The 17,201-nt window shown below is 34.0% G+C and overlaps 1 pseudogene; it reads left to right on the forward strand.

Moving 5' to 3' along the window:
* Positions 1–13,334: 13,334 nt before the first annotated feature.
* Positions 13,335–16,895, forward strand: LOC107844463 (annotated as a pseudogene).
* Positions 16,896–17,201: the final 306 nt, after the last annotated feature.

Here is a 17,201-nt window from a genome sequence, read left to right on the forward strand (position 1 = left end):
CTCTTTATAACATCATACTCAAATATTATATAATAATAATAATTTGTAAGAAATATATCATGTACAAAATAAAATATCAAAATATTTACGGTAATCATCATTAATGTCATGCACACGGTAAATTTCAAGTACGAATATCTAATTTAAAGAAAAATTATATTTAAATGATGCACATTAGCTATTTCATAACTTCACCTAAAAAAGATTATATTTTTATCTTTTTTAGATCTATGTTCTTTCTAATTTTACATACTTTTAATTTGTATATAATAATTAAATGAGATCTAAATGTCAAATATCTATATACATATTCAATAACACCTCTATATATGAGTCATAAAATTCTCGGACAAACAATATTAATGGAGAAAGATTTGACGGTATTGAGAACTTTTTATTTATTTACTTCACAAACAATAATTGTGTGACATAAAAGTGAAATTTTAATATAGCCTTCACGTGTACATTTTTACGTATGCGTTCATGTTATGTTTTTCTTTTTGTAATGATAACTGTAGGACGTCACTGTGTGAGAGAGACAAATCAACTTTTTTTTTTCCTTAACAATATAAGTAGACAAATCAAAATCTTCGTTTTTTTTTTCCACGACATATCATAGTTTATGGCTTTTTAAATTTTTTCTATGGATGGAAAGAGAAATTTCCAAAATCAGTGGTACATTCGTAAAAGGAAAAGCTCCACCTGATCTTCTTTCCTCTATAATGTACTATAACAACATCGTGGAAATTTTTTGCACCTTTCTTTTCTTTTCTATTTTTTTGGTTAAAACGTTGGCAGTTTGCATTGATCATTTACGTGCAAACACGTTATAAATTTAAGTTTGGCATCCTAAACTTTTGTAGGAGATCATTGAACAACGACAACAATAATAACATACTCAGTATATTCTCACTAAGTAAGGTCTGAGGAGGATAAGTGTACGCAGTTCATACCACTACCTCAGAGGTGAGATAGAGAGGTTGTTTTCAATAGACCTCCAGCTCAAGATAAAACAATTTAGAAAAGAAATAGTAAAAGGACAAGATACAATAAAAATTATCACACCCAAAAATACTACAGAGAAGATTCACCAAGTAATAAAACAAACAATACAACATTTTGAAATTATACTAGTACTATAACTACTAACATGGATAACAAATTCCTCCCCCTACTAGCACTGACGCACTCGTTCCTATTATCCTTCTACCGTAATCTACCTCCTCCTCACCCTCATATCTAAGGTCATGTCCTCGGTAAGCTGAAGTTACTTCATGTCATGTCTAATCAACTCCCTCTACCTCACCTAAATACATCCCTAGCCAACCTATCACACCTCTGCATTAGGCATCCGTGCTCCTCCTTGTCAAATGTCTAAACCATCTCAACCTCGCTTTCCTCATCGTGACTTCCACCAAAGTCACTCCCACCTTATCTCGAATAACCTCATTTTCTAATCCTATTTTTCTAGTACATCTACACATCCATCATAACATTCTCATCTCCGCCACCTTCATCTTTTAGATATGAGACTTTTTGACAGGCCAACACTCTGCCTCATTATAACAAAGTTAGTCTAACCACCATTATGCAAAACTTGACTTTGAGTTTAGGAGGTATCATTTTGTCACACAAGATTTCAAAAGTGAGCCTCCATTTCATCCTCTGATGAGTGACATCCTTGTCAATCTATCCATTCTCCTAAATCATATATCCCAGATACTTAAAACTATCTCTCTTATATATGAAATGAGTATCAAGTTTTACAACCACATCGGACTCATGTGACACCTCACTAAACTTATACTCCAAATATTCCATCTTGGACCTACTCAACCTAAATTCTTTAGACTCTAGGATTTGTCTCCAAACCTCTAATTTAGCATTAACTTCACCACAGGTCTTACCAATTAAGACTATATCATTTGCAACTAGCAAATATTAAGGCACCTCGCCTTTAATTTGCCATGTCAAAACATCCATCACAACGGTAAATAGAAATGGGCTAAGAGTCGATCCTTAGTGTAACCCCATCAAGATGGGAAAGTGCTCTGAGTCCTTTCCCAAAGTCCTAACCCGAGTCTTGGCTCGGTCATACATATCCTTAATCGCCCTAGCATACACCATAGGTACACCTCTAGTCTCCAAGCACCTCTATAGAACCTCATTGAGAACTTTATTGTAGGCCTTCTCTAAGTCGATAAACACCTTGTTTAAGTCCTTCTTTCTCTCCCTATACTTCTCCACCAGTCTACTAACGAGATAGATGACTTCAGTAGTCGAGCGCCCTAGAATAAATCTAAGATGATTCTAAAAAATAATAACAATCCTTCATAACCTCAAATCTATCACCCTCTCTTAAACCTTTATAGTGTGACTCAACAACTTGATACTCTTATAATTATTGTAATCCTGAATGTCATCCTTGTTCTTATACAATGAAATCACCATACTCAACCTCCAAGCTTCAGGCATCTTCACCATCCTAAAAATTATGTGAAACAATTGAGTTAGTCACTACTCAATACTAATCCCTCCTGTGCACTTCCAAAAATCCATCAAAATATCATCTGGCCCAGTCGCTCTACTCTTACGCATCCTATGAATAGCCCCTTAACCTTCTTAACCTTAACGCGAGTGCTACAAATCTCCTAACACAATGCTAGTATCTCTTTTTTCATTTAGAAGGTTATGGAAGTAATATTGTTATCTCCTCCAATAAGAACCTCCTCTTCTAAAACTTTGTCATCTGCATCCTAATACACTTCACTTGATCAAGGTATCGAGCCCTCCTTTCCCTAATCTTGGCTAGCTTATATAACTTTTTATCCCATATTTACTATCTAACGTTGTGTATAAAGTCTCAAACGTTGCATCCTTAGCCACCGTGACCACCAACTTTTCTTCTCTCCTAGAAATCTTATACTCTTCCCCATTCTTCTATTTTTACACTTTATCCTTACTCTCAGCCAACTTCGCACACGCCCTCTTCTTAGCCTCCACCTTATCCTTTATTTTTTCATTCCATCACCAGTTCCCTTGGTGCTTGCCCGAGCAGCCTCTCAAGACACCCAACACCAATCTAAATGTCTTCCTAATTCAAGTGGCAGTCTTATCCCACATACTGTCAGCATCCCTTCCACTTTTCTAAGTCTTTCTTTCTATTAACTTATCCACTATCTCGAGCACACTGGAAAAAGTTAGACTATCCTATCTAATCCTTGGTTGTTCATCTACATATCTCCTCCTCCTCTCTTTTTTGATCTCCAAGTCCATCATCAAAAACATATGTTAGGTCAAAAGACTCTCACTCGATAAAACCTACAATCTTTGCAAATATCCTTATCACCTTTTCTAGGAAGCAAAATGTCAATCTGTGTCTTGACCATCGAACTATGAAAGGTAACCAAGTAAACCTCCTTCTTTGAAAAGTTTGAATTAACTACCACTAATCCAAAAGCCATGCAAAATCTAAAAGTGTCACTCCTCCTTCATTCCTTATACCAAATCCAAAGCCTCCATGCATCTCATCATAACCCCTCGAAAAAAACCCTATGTGCCCATTAAAATCCCCTCCTATGAAAAACTTCTCATTGCTGGGGATGCCCCTCACCATCTCATCCAAAACCTCCCAAAAACTTTTCTTCTCTTCCTCATCCAAGCCTACATGTGGGGCATACACACTAATAATATACAATGAAGTCCCTCTAATAACTAATTTAATAGACATTATCCTATCGTTGACCCTCTTAACCTACACTCTTGCTTCTTAAGTGTAATGATCCAAGACTACCCCTTAGTCGTCACACGGTGCTTAGGACCACAAGTGATCCCAAATTAACCCTTGTACTGGTATAACTCATGAGCAACTAAAATAAATACATAAGTTCGAAATGAAATAAGCGGAAGATAAATCTTTAGCTCAACATCTTCAAAACAAACTATTCAAATTATTATAGCTCTAATTTATACAAAACCAAACTGAAATCCAAAACATTAACTTTACTGACTGTCTATGAAGTCTTTACTAGTACTGACTATAGGTAATCGAGACATGACCCCCAGCTATCCCGAATCAATACAACTGAATAAAGAAACAAATAAAATACTACTCAAACTATGATTGACTCGAGCCTTTGAATCAAAAAGACTCATCACCTGCTGACTGGAAGCTATAAGCTGTCTAAATATGATGTACACGCTACAAATCGTACCTAAATTATGAGACAATATAGAAGATAGACATATATATGGATCAGTACTTTTGGAATGTACTGAGCATGTGGGGGTGAATGCATAAGAAAAATAATATCTCAATATTTATATAAACTTGTAAAAGAATGCATGCTAAGTGTAAATGACTCATAGTGGCTTGAATAACTGAAAGCTAAAAATCATAAATCTTGAATGATAAAACATATTGTATAAATCTCGTGAGCCATAACACTTAGTTCTAAAAGTTATATCTTTACTCTTTTTAGTGGGAGTTTCTTTTAACTGACATAAACCATGTGAGCTGTCATGGAGTCCAAAGTCTTACCCATGTTGGGGAGAGTTGTTCTATCTTTGCCATCGAAATAGAATCAGATCTTAAGTGATCACTGACTTAGCCAACTATGGGGGCTTAAACCTACGGTGGCTCGTAGTTCTGGGGCATGAGACCTTAGAGTTATACCCAACTCGGTGCTAAATACTACTGCCATACTTATTGCTCAGAACTTTAGAAAATCCACCTTAAAATAGCATAAGGGTTTATAATGAAAACCAGTTATGCATCAATCTATTTTAAACTATAATCAAAACTAATCTGTGTGGCTTTCATATCTTAGCTGAGGATCAAAAGATCAAATCTTACTTAAAAATCTGAATACATGATTATCAAAGAATGCTTAAATATCATCTTTCTTAAAATATCAAGACTTAAACTTAGGTATTACAACCCATACTTGAAAATCATATCAAATCACAATAAACTTCATGCTCAACAATAATAATCTTGAAATGCTTTAACAATTCAAGTCAAGAAAATGAAATCAAAATCACAATGTCCTGCTTAAAGCTGAATTGGAAATCTTTAATCAATGTCTCAAATCATACTCCTAGTGTTCAAATCATGAAAGAGAATTCTTTAAATCAAGATAACTATGCATTTTCATACTTCAATCACTTTATAAATCCATAAACTCAAAACAAGATACTTTGGGTATGAACCCTAGTGGCAAATCATGTAAATTCAACTTTAAAAATTAGTTTGGAGCACAAGGATGAAAGAAGTATCCTTGTTTATAATCTCACATACCTTAATAGGTTTGATTTGATGTAGAAAACTTGACTTGGAAACCTTGGGATTGTTCTTGAAAGCTTTTCTTGGAATTTTTGAACTTAAGAACTCAAATTCCTGTTTATCTTAAAGAAATTGTAATGGCGTTTTAAATTTCTTAGATGGAGGAACCTTAATTCATTGATTATCTTGAAGAAAATTTATTGAAGTTCTTGGTGTTCTTGAGGGAGCTAGGATTTTCTTGGAGAGAAAAAGATAAATAAGAATGTGGATAATGCTTTTGGGGGCTAAAATCAGGGGTGGACCCACGTGGTTGCCAGGGGGTTTACCCGAACCCTCTCAGCAAAAATATCTGTTGTATATATCAGGTAGAAAATCTATATTTATGTATATATATTAAATTTGAACCACCTAAAATAAGCATGTTAAATAGCTTAGTGGCATTGGCTGCACTTCTTGGGCCTCTTGCTTAAGGCCCACATCAAGGGTTCGATCCTACTGAGGCGCATAGACTATCATTTTTTAATTAATTCATTGTTTTTTTGTTACAATGGAATTTTGAACCCACCAAAGAAAATTTCTAGACCCGCCACTGGCTGAAATTAAGTGTTATGGGCAGATATGGGTGAGGGAAAGTGACCAAAGTGCCCCTAGATCCTTTAGGAACTGAAATAGCGTGTGAAACAGCTCCGTATCGCATTGGCCATCGCCTCACATCGAGGACCATAGCGCCGCATCCCAATCGCATCGACTTACTTCCTCACACGGAAAATGTCATAACTTTTTGCTCGGGTATCAGATTAAGGCGAAATTGGTATCATTGAAAAGCTAATTCAATTATCTAAAATTTGGTGGGTCTTGAGCTGTAAAATTCTATGTATATAAAATTTATACACGTTCAAATTAGACCTTTGTAGAATTAAATACATTGGATGAATCAAAGATTCTTAGCTCAAGTTCACTCTAAATGATTCCTATGAATACCTTTCACCTCAAAATCACTTCGCACACAAGGATAATGATAATGAAAATGAAACTTATATTAACATGGAAAACATTTGGACTAGAGCTTACACATGTAGGAACGATGGTTAAAATTCTAGCACAAAAATTTAGGGTGTTACATTATCTCCCCCTTGAAATCATTCATCCTCGAATTATGGCTAGGAACTTGTTGAAGACTTAGAGGTATGGAATAATGTAGATATGATATGTCCTCTAAGAAAGGATCTAACTGAGCTGAAATATTTAAACTTCTATCATGAAACTAATTTCTGAGCTGACTTGCCTTTACTTACTTTAAGGAGTTGATTCATGCTGAGAGTTTAGAATTCGCTTGAAGTGTTCATGATACAATCATACATATAGAACTGGGAAGTGATAACTTATGCAAGCATGAATCATGAAACAACAAGACTTAGATCATACAAGGGGTATTACACTGTCTGAACTAAAATACTTAGAAAACTGAGATTATGCACTGAACACTTATAAACTAAGTCATGACTAAATAGCTGAATCTAAAACATGATGCGTGAACTGAGCTGAATTCCTAACTTGCATGAGTACGGATATTTTTCCTCATGGAATGGCCTTGCTCGAGAAACTTTGGTTAGTAAAGCGATGCTTGATTGCAAAACTGGATTGCAGGCTATATGGATTGGATCATAGTGACTGCTCATACTCAAATAAAGTATTTATTTAACACACTTCTACAAAATTCTAATAATATTAGGGAGCAAAGAATTTTGGGCATGATCTGAACAAGATATCTGACTAAGGAATCACAACATTGATACAACTCTATAGCTTGGAACATAGGTATATAAATCATAAGCTAAGATAGAATTACTAGGCCTTAGGCAATGAAACTCCTTACTTTAAAACTTAGCAACACTTCTCAAATATTCCCTCAACTATACAATTCCCTTTTAAATACCATATTCATTGATTCAACTTTTCATTCTCATATGGCCGTTCATAAATCCATCTACTAATATCTAAACTGAACTAAGTCCTCTCACCATGATCAAGCCTTACTCAAAATCACAAGGTATAATATATAACACTATAACTGAACTGGAATACCAACGAGATAAGTGATGCGCTGCTTTGCTTTATTGAGACGATATGCGACGCGTCATGTTGCTCCCTACCAATGCGATATGCGATGCGTCGCAGCCATATCATGTTGCCTCACTATTTTTACCTTCCAAACAGATCTTAAACCTCGCCCAAAAAATCCAAAACTTACCTGAGATGTGCTATAGATAACCCCGATCATGAATCAACTTAAAGATATACATTTTAAGGTTGGGAAGGTCAAAAACTAATGCACAATGTGTTCATCCCCTTATACACCTATACAATATTCAAGGCTATTGTTATAACCACATATGAAAGACTAAACAAACACCCATAATAGTATATTTCTCACATCCTCCAAACCTTTATCATTAACAACTGCCACGCACTACCCCAAGAACATACACATAATTTTGACTAACCATAACATGTAGTAAAGAATTGTCCTCAATCTTACTTCACACTTATAGCCTTAGCTAAAACAAGCATACAACGATCTTTCGTCAACAAGAAACACTTACTCTATCCCATCTACACAATTACTCATCACCACTATCATTATACAAGGAAAGGTCACTAAAAGGATAAAACATAAGGACCTAAAACATGAAAGGATAACTTTGACACTTAACTGAGGCCTGAGAAATAGAATATCAATATCATGGATTCATCAAGAGATCTAAACTGAGGAAACACATGACATAATCTAGATTTCGTTGAGTATAGCATAAGTACCCAAAATTGAATATACCGTAAAGCATGAGTGCATGACTCATGAGTTGCATGACCTGAGTTTGGAGTTCATGATTTCATGGAACATGATTCGTACTGCTGAGTGAACTAGAACTCCTCATACTAACAACTGGAGAAGCGTACATGATTTTCTATGATTTTCATGAACAAAACTATGATCATGGAGCTGACACGTAAGGCATGAGTAGATATCGTGATGACTGAAGTACTAATACTAAAATAAGAATGAGTCGGGCATCTTCCTCCCACACTAGCAGCACTACTAGAATCTGAGAATCTGACTTGGTTACTTATCTTATCATCTCCCCCTTAACTTTAAGCCATCATTCTAAGTCTGTGGAACCCTTTTACTAAACTCTAAACTGGACTACAATCACTGAACTCTAGAGTCTATGATATAACAATACATGTAAATAATAAACTTAACCCAGAAGACTATACCTGAAAGTGTAAAGCCCCCTGCTAATACTTTTTTCTGAGATACAACTCTATCTTTCTATAGCCCCAATAGTCATCATATAATACTTGAGCACTTACTAACCTAGAATCTTCATGAGTATCCCCATAGCCGAAGAGCACACCATCTAGTGCTTCAACTCTTATTTCTATTAGCTCAATCTTCAAAGACTCAAACTTAGATTCTAACACTTAACGTGGATATCTCCAAACCTTTAATAACCATACTACTTCCATCATAGCCTACCAATATCGCACCTCTAACTTATATTTCTAAACCATGAGAATCAAGATCATATCAAAAGGCTTAAAATTATCAATCATAACTCCTTAACTTAGCTATTAAGAACACTATATACTATATCACTAGCTTTCTTCCACTTAGAAACTCAAAGGTACTACTAACCATACATAACACATAATAACCTTAGAAAATAATGCAACCCCATATCACCTTGGGCACACCCCTAAATCATACTTAATTACGAATAACTGAACTTTAACTCTTGCATACATTGTTCAAGGCTACTAGATCAGTTCCATGTAACTAGCATTACTAACCAAGAAATCATTATTTCCACCTTGATAATCATCCAGTATTCAAACTTAACGTCTAATGCTAAACCTGATTTACAACACCAACCTCACATACTATTCTCAATTGAAAGCTATAAAATGAAACACCAAGAAATACTAGTCCACTAGAACCTCATAATAACAATAATTGATCATGTGATCATATGTCCTATATTATTATAGTCCATTAGCACATACTATTTTTATACATCTCTACTATTTACCCATCTATACATCTAAATTACTTTCATAGCTCTATAAGTTTCAACTAAACTTGCAACCTCACGGGAAGCCAATATTCACAATACCAAACCATCGGATACGTCATTAATAACCTATAATTTTCTACTTAAAGCAAAAAACCATTCACTTTAACTAATAAATCCTTCTCTTCCTTCAACCAAGGAACCTGTACCACATTCATTACCCCTAAGATGACACACAAAAATGTATCACCATAACAAAAAATCTATAGTATGCATAAGTTTATCTCTATACTTTCTATCAATCTTCATTCCCACTTTCTTGTCACTGCACTTCTAAACCCACACTTCCAACTATAAGAAGGTTCGACAACTTATAAATCATAACACTGAAGTTCATACTATCCCCTGAATGCAAACTCTATTTAACAATCTAGGTTCATACTATCTCCTCTCATGAGCAAACTGTAAAAGCACTATCCATATTGAAGGATTAACGAGGAATCTGAATACATATCTTACTTTGTCTTAATTGAACAACCTATAAGGATGCAAACATAACTTTCAACTTGAGGAACTTATAACACACTAACAAGCTCCTCTCAAGACCTTGGTATAACTTCTTAAATTTATGATAGTAAATTTTGAAAGCGTTATCTTGGGAGAAATTGGAATCTAGTACCCATGTTATCTCGGAAATTCATAGATGGAGACTTTTGGAGTAACAAACAAATCGATAGAAGTTTATAAAAGAGCAACTTTACTACAGATCTAGAGTATAAAAGAAAGCAAACTCTTCTTAAATGCCCTGTAGCCTCTTGAAGAAAGGTACAGATGTTTTCGTAACATTCCACAAGACTCTACTAGACATGGATTCATAGACACCCTAGGAAACTTGAACTCTGTGCTCCGATACCAAGTTTGTAACGACCCGAGACTACCCCCTAGTCATCACATGGTGCTTAGGATTACAAGTGATCCCAAGCTAACTCTTGTACTAGCATAACTCATGAGCAACTGAAATAACTACATACGTTTGAAATGAAATAAGTGGAAGATAAATCTTTAGCTGAAAATCTTCAAAACAAACTATTAAAATTATTACAACTCTAATTTATACAAAACCAAAATTGAAATACAATATATTAACTCTACTGAGTATCTATGAAGCCTCTACTAGTACTGACTATAGTTAGCTAGGACATGACCCCCAGCTATCCCAAATCAATATGACTGAATAAAGAAAAAAATAAAATACTACTCAAACTATGACTGACTGGAGTCCTTGAATCAAAAGGACTCATCACCTGCTGACTGGAAGCTGCAAGCTGTCTGAATATAATATGTGTGCTACAAATCGTACCTACATTATGAGATAATGTAGCATATAGACATATATGTGGATCATTACTTTTGGAATATACTGAACATGTGGGAGTGAGTGCATAAGAAAAACAATATCTCAATGTTTATATAAACTTGTAAAAAAATGCATGCTAAGTGTAAATAACTCACATTGGCTTGAATAACTGAAAGCTGAAAATCATATATCATGAATGACAAAAAATACTGTGTAAATCTCATGAGCCATAACACTTATATATAAAAGTTTTATCTTTACTCTATCTAGTGGGAGTTTTTTCTAACCGACATAAATTATATGAGATGTCATGGATTCCAACGTCTTACCCACGTTGGGGAGAGTTGTTCTACCCTTGCTATCGGAATAGAAACTTATCTTAAGTAATCACTGACTTATCCCACTATGTGCGCTTAAACCTATGGTGGCTCGTAGTTCTGGGGCATGAGACCTTGGAATTATGCCCAACTCGGTGCTATATACTACTCCCATACTTATTGCTCAAAAATTTAGGAAATTTACCTTAAAATAGCATAAGAGTTTATAATGAAAACCAGTTATGCATCAATCTTTTTTAAACTGTAATCAAAACTAATTTGTGTGGATTCCATATCTTAGCTAAGGATCAAAAGATCAAATCTTGCTTAAAAATCTGAATATATGCTTATCAAAGAATGCTCAAATATCATCTTTCTTAAAATATCAAGACTTAAACTTACATACAACCCAGACTTGGAAATCATGTCAAATCACAATAAACTTCATGCTCAATAATAATAATCTTGAAACGCTTTAACAATTCAAGTCAAGATAATGAAATCAAAATCACAATGTCATGCTTAAAGCTCAATTGGAAATCTTTAATCAATGTCTCAAATCATACTCATTGTGCTCAAATCATGAAAGAGAATTCTTTAAATCAAGATAACTATGCACTTTTTAACTTCAATCACTTTATCAATCTATAAACTCAAACAAGATACTTTGGGTATGATCCCTAGTTGCAAATCATGTAAATTCATGTAAATTTAACTATTAAAACTAGTTTTGAACACAAGGATGAAAGGAGTATCCTTGTTCATAGCCCCACATACCTTTATAGGTTTGATTTTATGTAGAGAACTTGACTTGGAAACCTTGGGATTGTTCTTGAAAACTTTTCTTGAACTTAAGAACTCAAATTCTTGTTTATCTTGAAGATATTGTAATGGAGTTTTGAATTCTTGGATGGATGAACCTTAATTTATTGATTGTCTTGAAGAAAATTTATTGAAGTTATTGGTGTTCTTGAGGGGGCTAGGATTTTCTTGGAGAGAAAAAGGTGAATAAAAATGTGTATAATGCTTTTGGGGGCTGAAATTAAGTGCTATGGGCGGATTTGGGTGAGGAGAAGTGACCAAAGTGCCCCTATACCCTTAAAGAATTGAAATAGCATGTGAAATAGATCCGTGTCACATTGGACATCGGGTAGCATCGCTCATCGCATTGAGGACCATCGCACCGCATCCCAATCATGCCAGCTTACTGCCTCACACGGAAAATTCTATAACTTTTTGCTCGGGTATCGGATTAAGGCAAAATTGGTATCGTTGGAAATTTAATTCAATTATATATAATTTGGTAGGTTTTGAACTACAAAATTCTATATATATAAAAATTTATACATGTTCAATGTAGATCCTTGTTGAATTGAATACCAAACTTTAGACGAATCAAAGGTTTTTAGCTCAAGTTTACTCTAAGTGATTTCTATGAACATCTTTAACCTCAAAATCACTTCACAAACTAGGATAATGATAATGAAACTTATAATAACATGGTAAATATTTGGAATAGAGCTTACACACGTAGGAACGACAGTTAAAATTCTAGCGCAAAAATTTGAGGTACTACATAAAGCTCCCTAAGCTCATAATCTACTAGGAAACCTACACCATTCATATTCCTCATGATTCCTAAGTACCACAATTTACAATCGTCTACTACCCTCGCCTTATTAGGCATGGTTAATCAATATCCCTCTCGTTCCTGATCATTTTTTTCTTTAGTCCTCTGGTGACTTTGATTATGGTATGATAGTAGTGTTTAAAGTAGTTGTGTAATAATTTTTGTTAGGAGAAAGTAGATTTTTTATTATGAAAATTAGCGGTGTAATTTGTCCATCCAAAGAAATTTGTGAATGACCTATTGCATATGTTATTGTTGGATAGGTAATACATGGCATAACTTCTTTAGTAGTGATTAGATTAATAATTCTAGGTATGAAAGACCCTAAACTGCGTGTATTAGTAGGCTTAGATGACATGGTTGATTTACAAAGAGGCATATAGTAGAAAACCTTGTAAAAGTGGTGAACGTTACTAATTTTAGGTGCGGAGATCTGTAAAGTGGGTAAGAAATGATAGGTCTGAATATTGTAATTAGATACATGGACCTTTGTGCTATGGGGATAGTACTCATTGATTAAGATTTGAGGCTATTTGATTATAGTGATAAGATATAGTAGTATCCTTTTATGGATGTAAAGTATAGAGCCATGTAGCTTAGGCTAGCACCTTTTAACTCCGTGTTAGGCCTTAACATGAAAGCACTATGCAGTTAGACTCAGGCTCTTGTAGTTATGTATTTCATTGGAGAATGTAAGTTGGAAATGACGAAGTGTGGTATTCGTAGTAAAAATCATAGTTAAGAAGTGTCACTAAATTTAAGGACTATTAGACGTATCATTTAATGTGGAGAATACTTCTATTCTTATGTCTAGCAATAATCTAATTTCATGTATTGTATCAGTATCAATTAGGTTGATAATTTTTGAAAATTTTCTGTCTTACGTTGTTATGATCACGTTCATAGAAATTTATGTCCTAGATCGTACCTATGTTAAAACTCATACTTCTCATTATTCATGCTTAATCGATTGTTTTATGTTTTCATGAAACCTCTCTTGGTGAAAGCGAGTTCAAAGAGAATTCTTGAAGTGATGTTTTAGCCCTTTTGCCATGCTTATAGAACTTTGATAAGTTCCTAGCCATCATTCAAGGATGAATGATTCCAAGGGGCGATAGTGTAACACCCCACACTTTTGAACTAGAATTCGAATCGTTCTTTATATGTGCATAGATCCGAATCAAATAATTTCTATTTAGATATAAGTTTTTAAATCAATTATCTAGTGTGTATTTTGATGTGAATTAAGGTTATACTACAACAAATTTGATTATCAGGGACGAATGATTTTTTCACTTATAAGTCATTTTTCGTCACAAAAGATTTAGCGTGACGAAAAAAAATCTGTCAATCAATCATCTCCAAAAGTGGGTCGCTACAAGTATACAAAGACGATTTAGTACTTCGTCGCTAAAAGAATTGAATTAGCTACAAAAAAAAAATCGTCCCCAAATGTGTAACATTTATGAAGAATTTATTTGTCATAAAAATATAATTTTTTTGTAGTTGATGATATGCTTGTCACTAAAAAGTTATTAATACTAACAAAATTTCATCATCTCTAATTATTTAGTTCAATCAGTGATGACACTAATTGCCTCTAGAGTTATATATATTTCGTGGTGAAGAAATGTATTTTCATTGCTAATGACAACTTTTTGTATATAATAAATACTTTCGTTCTTAAATGTATGAATTAGTGATAAATTTATTATTATAATAAAGGTTAATAATTTTGTAGTTAAATCTACCATTTTGTCCATAAAAATATTTTTTTTTAACGACGATATAAATTTTTCACTAATTTATAATGACTACTGACAATTACGATTGTCATGAAATATAAAATTAATTTGTATCAGATAAAAAGAAAGATATTGAGACAAATACATCTGTCACTAAATATAGTCAAACTTATGACGAACTAGTTCATTTTGTGACAAAAATATTTGTCTTGAAAAGTTTAATTTAATTTTTGTTAAAAGTTACCTTTAATAATAAAATCTTTTGTCACTAATTACAAGAAAACGGTTAATTATTTTATATTGGTATTATTTTTAAATTAGAATTGAATAAATTAAAAATAAATTTATAAAATATGCCAAATAATGATAAAATTCACCCAGAATCGTAAAATTAAGAAAACTAAAATTGTACTAAGGTAATATCTCCTTACAGGGCAAATAAAAGTAAAACAAGTTCAAAAATAAAGAAAATCTAACTGAAATATAGTACTAAATATTACTCCTATCCTAAACTAAGACAGATATGTAGAGATTTCTTCCAAAGTACCAATAATGTGTTGAGGTTCCAATTAGTCTTCATTCAACTCTAATTTTTATACCTGTGGAAAAGAGAAGAAAATTAAGATTGATGACAATATTTTTGGAGTTGACAGACAAAATGGCTCTACATGCTACCATTACTTCAATGCCACAACTATAATCCATTAAACATATAATTATGGAAAATGAGGCCGCGCAAAATATGTGGAGAAAAATTGGAGCACCTTCGGCATTAAACACAATGTCATGCACTATACCATCAAAATGAGGGATGATAAATTTTAAAAAAGGAACTGAAAGCAGCAACAAAAAGCAGTAATGATCAAGTGCAAGGCAATGGAGACAACAACAATGAGACACCAGCTCAACTGAACAAAATCATACCCAAACTAAAGAGTACAAATCAGACCAAAGAAAATGTGTAGGTGCAGGACAAACAACAACAACAACTTTATCAACAATAACAACAAAAGGTATATAGACCCGAGTCACCTCAGGCTAAAGATTCTACTTCTCAGGCTCATCAGCAAGATCCTTAGATGCTGCAGAATCAATAAAATCCCTCAGGTATTGTCCACTCTCACCTCTTACATGTGTTGCTAGTGTTAATATTAGCTTAGATGGTTATGTGAAGGGAGTTAAAAAGGCCTATGATGTAGTCTTATAGGGGGTGGACAGTGTGAAAGGAAGTGCAAATTCATAATGCTTACACTGGTGAACTAAACTCTCATGTTAACCCTTCTCTTGTAATGTTACTACACCTATTGTTTAGAAGGGGAACACTGGTACTAATCAGGTACAGAAGGAAGGGGTTACACCTGACACTTTTACTAGTGATGAAGTTAATAATTATATGGAAAACCAAAAAGCTGTGTAGAGTAAAAAGAGCTAATCTATACCCCTACCCCCTGCCCTTGGTAATGGTGATGCACCATCTTTTGCTGAAGCTCTAGTTGGCTACCAGAATCAGACATAAGAATGGAAAGGACACTGTTGATACTCCTAAAAATCCACAGAACAAATGAGCAAGAAAAAGAGAATCAATAAAAAAACAGGAAAAATTAAAGAGAAGAGAAGACACTCTCCCCCCAATATAAGGTAATAGAATCACAACCATGTAACAGGAATCACACCAACTGACAATGGAAGACTCCAAAAAAGTACTTTTTCTTTCTTTCCATCCTATTTCTTCATATTGTCTACAACTGTAAGCTTTAATTTACCTAGAGTATCCTGAAGAATTGACTGAAGTTGAATAATATGGTGACATGGATGAATTTGAAATTATTTCTCCATCTATTTTGTTACTATTGTTGATGTAAGATACAAAGATAAAGGTCCTTTGTGTAAACCCCGATGCAAATGGCTTCTTTCATTGGCTTTACAGTTGTCCATTTTGAATTGATCTTTTTACATACTCTACTAGAGATGATGAACATGTAGATGAAGAGAGAAAAGATGGTAAGCTATGGCAAGAGCTCAGATACAGAATATGCCTCAACTGGATTGTTGTGACCAAAATCAAACAACTGCTAATCTCCCAAGCTAGAGTCTCCTTTGCAAGCAAAGACACTAGCCAACATATAAGGACTTTATGCTTTGTTTCAGTTCAATTCTTCCTACCAAGGTTATTCTTCCTTGTTAATTTTTGTAGTGAATTGTTCTTATGAAGTTCAGTGTGATCTACACAGAAGAGGGAGGTGTACCAATAACTATCAAACTCATAGAACTAAGCGTGTAATTAGGAGACATGGAAGGTGCTCATCTAACTAGTACAGTTTGCTTATTCTCAAGGAAAAGCTGCAAACAGAGCAAGAATTAAGACTAGGATCTCGAATCATGTCAATTGTCAAAGGTGTAGAGTGCGCTAAAGGAAGAAAAAAATGAGAAATGAGAGTTGGTTAGATTGACTATAGATATTAAGAGACACTAGTTGTAGTTACAGATAGTCAGAAGAAATCATATTAAAAGAAAGGAAAAATTATTTTCTAGAGTTTTTCATTGTCAGTTGGTGTGATTTGAACCTGATTTCATGGTTCCAACTCAGTCCATGACTACTAGACCATATTCTTAGACGCATAACATAATTCTTCTTTTATCCAAGTAATGGATATTGATCTAGAGAGCTAGCTAAAAGTAATCCTTCCCAAATTTACAGAACACACTGTCATTGGAATTAGTCAGAAAGGAGAACTCTCGAGACTCTCAGTTTAGAAACACATCCTTTTTTATATTTGACCCAGTCACAATAGTGC

This window comes from Capsicum annuum, chromosome 10, assembly GCF_002878395.1.
Source record: "Capsicum annuum cultivar UCD-10X-F1 chromosome 10, UCD10Xv1.1, whole genome shotgun sequence".
NCBI lineage: Eukaryota > Viridiplantae > Streptophyta > Magnoliopsida > Solanales > Solanaceae > Capsicum > Capsicum annuum.